General features: G+C 35.0%; 1 long non-coding RNA gene across 1 annotated transcript; it reads right to left on the reverse strand.

Annotated features, from left to right (window-relative positions):
* Positions 1-2,121: 2,121 nt before the first annotated feature.
* LOC141591048 (uncharacterized) lies at positions 2,122-5,179 on the reverse strand. Its single transcript, XR_012520614.1, has 5 exons — positions 5,085-5,179; positions 4,658-4,919; positions 3,419-3,623; positions 2,315-2,428; positions 2,122-2,182 (listed from the first exon to the last, which is right to left on the reverse strand). It is a non-coding gene; the product is annotated as an uncharacterized LOC141591048 (long non-coding RNA).
* Positions 5,180-6,000: the final 821 nt, after the last annotated feature.

Below are 6,000 nucleotides of genomic sequence, written 5' to 3' on the forward strand. Positions count from 1 at the left end.
GTTTTATTTTGTTAATTTGGGGAAATTTAGCAGTATGGTTACTCAGTTATTGATAATCTATCTGTGACTTGGCAGTTGAAAGCTAATTTCATAACAAAATTCATTGCAGCAATAGCATAATATTGTCCTTTGAGATTGCAATATCAAAGTTGTATGATAGTTAGTGTTGTCAATGTTATTTTAATCTTTGTTTACCTTTAAAATTTTTAAAAAGGAGTATTTAGAGACAGTTTGGATGTCTATAACTTCAAATCCACTAAATCACCAAAATAAACAGGAAAAAGAGACAACATACATTCGTAGGAGTTCTTGTATCCGTAAAAATATACAGTGACGTTCTTACTTCCTCTATCTCCATTTTGCTCAACTGCAATCACATTTTAAAAATCGCACAAGTATGATCGAACTGGTTAAAAAAACAACTCCTCTAAATTCACCAACAAACTATTTATAAATAGAATTTTGAACCAAAAACTTCTCATCAAAGTCATTAGTAGCTTTCCTTAACACATCAATTTCATAAACTTTACACTTATGCAAAGCTTCCAAATTCATAAACATTAGTCAATATTAATTTGTCTAACCACTAACTGATTCCTTCTATCTTGTCCTCTACATATCTCCTCTCTTCTGTATAACAATTACTACTACATAATCATAAAATACTACTACTACTATTACTACTACATAAACATCAGCCGGTATCAATTTATCTCACCACTAACTGATTCTTATTATTATTTGCTCATTATCCTTCTTCTTGTTCATGTAGCTAAATAGCTAATTACATTAGTATTAGTCTAACAATTTTTTTTTTTTGCGTAAGAAATGGAAACTTATATTGCAGTCCATAGCTCTTTCTCAGCAAACACTTGTTTCTTCCTCGTAGGGTAAACATAATTCATACACTAATTCTTTCCTTTGGAGAGAGGAGATCATTGCCTAATCAATCCATGGGTCATTATACTACACAGGTTAATTAAGATTTGGTACAAATACAGTATTATCGTTGGTGTCCTATCCTAAACTGAAAAAATAGCACCAATATCTCTATGGGCGAATCAGTTGAAGTTTAGCCTTGCATATTCATCATCTGATTATGCGTTTTATCTCCATAATGTTATAACAGATGACTCACAAAATATAAAGAATTCCAATATGACTGAAAGGGGCCTCTTCTTTAAGTTTGAAACTACCTAAACCTAACTGGAATTTAGGTCCAAAAAAACAGGGCTAAACTTAGATGCTATACCTAAGTGTATACAAAAAATCCTCCTAAAGCCTGAAGTCACAACCTACCAACTTAGAAACAAATAGTATGTCTCAACTTCTTTAATAACTGTGGAAGCTTACAAGCTGTGGATGCACAACTACAAAATCAAATCTTTGGACTTTCTTGCTCTTCTCCAACATCTGCATCATCCTCTCACTCGACGAACTAATCAAAACTCCACCACCTTTCCTCCTACAAATCTCACTCTCACCCTCATCCTCATCATAAAGCGATTTCGGCTCTTCTAAACAACTAATACTATATGTTCTAGAATGTAGGGCAAATACATAACGGCATAGACCACAACCCATAATATATATATATATATATATATATATATAAATGCTCCGTAAGTGTTTGCAAAACTATTCCCATGAACGCTACTCGTAAGATGTAAATGATATGAGTACGTTAACAAATTAGAGATACTGGATATTCTTCTTCTAATCCTTATTTTCGTTCTCATTATCTTTCTCTTTCTTTTCTTCATGTCCATTTCTATTTCCATTTTTAAATACCTGGCAGGTTGTGGGTTGTCAACAAATAACGATAATCATTAACTGGAACAAAATACTAACAAAGATCAGAAAACCGATTATGTGAAATATGAAACTAAACTGCAATTTATGGGAGCAAAACTGCATAAACTAAACTTGACAATTGAGTAGAGACTATTAGGGAAGAGAGACAGGAGTTCAGGAACTCGGGAATGTAAAAAGGAAAGACGACGTGGATATTAGAGGGAGTTCAGGAACTCGGGGTGTGACGCGTGCAAATTACCACTCTAGTCATCATCACCATCATAAGTGCTAAATTAAGGGTACAGATTTAAAGGAACAAATAGAAAACCTAGATCTGATATGCGATGAACTGACGATGTTCCAAGTCTAGCCGAGTCATCCAACAAACCTACAACTCACCAAAGTAAGAACTGTAATTAGTAATAATGCAATGAACATTATTGTAGGAATAGTGGTAAACCAAAAACCACAGGGTACAATAAAATAAAATTAAAAAAAGAGCAAAATATGGGAAACACACCCATGTTGAAGTTTAATAAGCTGGATGATGATCTCGTCTAAAAATGATGATCTTTTTGGAAACTCCGAAAGACGAAGACGTGACATAATAGCAAGGACTTCATAACAAATGCACCTGACATCAATAACCAGCATGTTAATTAAGCAACCAACAATTAATTTTGAAAGTTAATATACCCACAAAAGGATAGGGATTAATCAACTTCAACAAACGTAAAAACGGTAAGAAGAAACCAAATTGATGATCAACTTTAACAAACTTAAAAATGGTGCTAAGAAACCAAATTGATGAACAATTACAAACCTGTAATTGGGAAATCAAGGTAGATGAATTTAAAGATAAAAGACGATGAGATGAAAAATATGAAAAGTGAGGGAGAGTCGGGAGCAAAATGAGTGGTTCAGAGTAATTGGAAGAAATAGAGGGCATGGATTGCAAGAGGGAACTCAACGGTGGTGGGAGGCTTCTAAAGATATTATTCCTAAGGAACAGTAGCTAGCTCTTGTAAACTTTTTAAAGGGTAACTTTTCTCTTCCACCTATGACATTTCTCCACTGTCATGTTCTTTCCTCACAATTTTGACATTCATTGTGAAAAAAGAAAGAAAGAAAAAAGCCTATCGAATCATGCAATCCACTTTATGAGACATATTACACAATGGGTAACAGCTAACCAAATAAAGATAAAAACATTAAATACCTTAAATTCACAAGTGTGAATTGTGATTAATAAACACATTAACAATTACATGCTAATGGTAACTATCTTTTCTTCTTATATAGTGTGAAGTGGTGTTTCTCATCATAGGTTTGACATAACAGTGAGGGAGGTAAAATCAAATACATTTGAAGTTTTAAACCCCTTTACTCCGCCAAGGGGAAGCGGCAAGACACTCGGCTAGATATTGCAACTCAGGTGGTATTATTTCTATGAATATCGAGATAAGAGAAACTAAGAATACATTTCTCTGAACTCATTTACTTGTTATGACTTATGACTGCAATTTCGCAATTTTAGTAACTTTGGTGTTTGAATCTGAAACAACAACGAAACTTTAAATACTGTAAAACACGTACAAGCAAGGTAAGCTTTTATCGGAAGCACCTGATATAGCAGGTGTCAGCACACCATCACCCATGAACATGCTTGCACCGAACAACACCAGTAATAATGTAATAATAAGGCTGGCCGCAGCTTCTTCTATTTCTCAAGGAATCGCTTTACTGGAGAAGTAGAAGTAATTGACACTGAGTGGCCATACTTATATGTAGACAGCTCCTCGTCAGCAGCTTGTTGTTTTGGGATTAAACTAACAAACATGAAAAAAACTCTGTAAATGTCAAATTTAATCAAAAACAAACTCGTTTCATCTAAAGGTTGACAACTAAATGCTTTCAATTAAGAGAACGTCAACTTCTCCTTTCTTGCTATTGTTATTGATTCTATGATTTTTTCGCCTTCAGATAACTGAATTCAAATGGAATATAAGCATTTCAACTAAATGCTTTCAATAGCAATAACAGCTAACAGCTAAAACCTTTGTCAAAAAAAAAAAAAAAAAAAAAAAAAACTATAACAACTAAAAAGCCAGAGAACATTTGTTGTACTCGGTGAGTTTTTCTTGCAACCATTTCGAGTTTTTACGTTGATACGTCTATCTCATCACCATGAATACACATTTTACTCTCTGATCGCAGCAAGGTCGCCATTATCAGACTTGATCACACTAAATTACCAAAACCAACACTACTACATTTTACTCCTCCTACTCCTTATCCTCCCATTCCTTCCCTTCCCCCTTCTCATCCTCTCCCCCTACTCCCCACCCTGGCCTCTTACTCATCTCTCTCCCTCCTTCTCCTCCTCCTCTTCCTCCTCGTCCCCTCTTTGAGGTTTCTTAAGCTCCTCACCTCCTGCTGCTATCTCTACCAATGCAATGAATGCAATTTAGCCTTATTTGACGTAAGTTTGGAAAAAAAATAACGCTCTAGCATAACAACTCACGACTAAGAACTATGAAGTTAAATGGAGACGTCATCAGAGCGACTTAGCTAAATACCGAAGTTTAAAAAAATGGGATGACATAGAGTCATAGACCCATTTTCGTGTAAGTAGTCTCATTTTCATAATATGTTTGGGTTTCAACTACATCTAAGAAAAAAAATTGTAGAAAAATGGTATTAAAAAACAATGAATGGTAATATTAAAAAAGCGCTTATTCTTTTGTTAATAAAAATAAATAGATAAAAAGTAAATGTAAAGGAACGTAAAATAATATGAATTCCTTGTTTATGTAAGTGATCATACACACGAGAGAGTAATAATTTAAAATTGCATGCTTACCTGCCTCTGTTACAATCAAGTGAATAGCTTTATCTCTCTGTTTCTTCTTTCCAAATAGGTCTTTTGGTAGCACTTCAAGGACAACTCGCGGTCTCTGTCTATCTCTCTAAGAAGATAATCCATTGAGAACATTGTACACCTCTGCAAGGAAAGCTTCATTGTGTAAAATCACCGCTTTTGGTTCACCTGTTGTGACACTTGTGTACATAACTGTGCAGATGTTGCTATTTTGTTTTACATGAAATTCGTCATCTATAATTCCCTGAAATTATGAATACGGAAATTTTTAAATGCTCACTAATCTCATCTTCTATGTGGAAATGAGCTTTCAGAAATCGTCACGTAGCCGTTACAAATATATTATGATGCCCCTCCCCTTAAAAATATATATCTTTCATATATTACTGTGCCGAAAAAAAGATTTTACCAGTTGTGCGAATTCTTCCTAAGAGAAGCAAGACAAGCCAGCATCCCCAGCTTCCTTCCATGGTGTGCAAGAAATATCACCAAAACTAACAATTGCTGAAACAAATATTAGACTTATCTCAGTTTCAACATGCCACCAAGAATAAAAATCGCTTCGAGTTGCAAATCACAATGCTTAAATGAAGAAACTTTCTCCAGTTTGTTTACTTTTGAGACATTCACACTTAGGTAAGCAAGCCAACATCTGTTCAAGCATCAAAATAGGGCTCAGTTGTTAGACAAGAATAAAGTGAAGACATCGGTGGAACTTATGGGAAAATATACGAATTACTGCTATAGTATTGTTATTGAATGTACTTGATTCAGTTAGAAGGCCATTGCTAGCTGAAGTCTAGCCACTTATGATAGCTCAAGTGAGATATGAGTGAAATGATTAATGAGGACCATACCCGTCCTTCGAATCCCAGTGCCGCACCAGATACAAGTGGCTACACGAGCAGGAAAATACAAGATTGAATCAGCAGGAGTAAGGGAATGCAAGGCAAAGAACACACACATACACATACACATAAATGTGACTCCACTGTTAGAATGAAAGAGAAAGAACACATGTTTCCTCATACATTTGCATACCAAAAACTGCCAATTACTCCCTCCAACCCACTCCAAACTACTCATGACCCACATATACGCGACAGGAAATATTGACATATGGGTAACTTCATGTGGACTGGAAGGGTGATATTTTAACTCACCTTATTTAAAGTGCTGCATTGTTCACCTGAGCATTCCTTGTCGTACTTCGTCCTTTCTGCGGTGAACCTCAACTGCCTGTTTTGCTTTGGTTATACGTCAACTAAAGAATGAGATCATAAGTATTGACACCTTGTAGAAAAAAAATTCCCCCATAAATGACG

The sequence above is a fragment of the Silene latifolia genome, chromosome 7 (assembly GCF_048544455.1).
Source record: "Silene latifolia isolate original U9 population chromosome 7, ASM4854445v1, whole genome shotgun sequence".
Lineage (NCBI taxonomy): Eukaryota > Viridiplantae > Streptophyta > Magnoliopsida > Caryophyllales > Caryophyllaceae > Silene > Silene latifolia.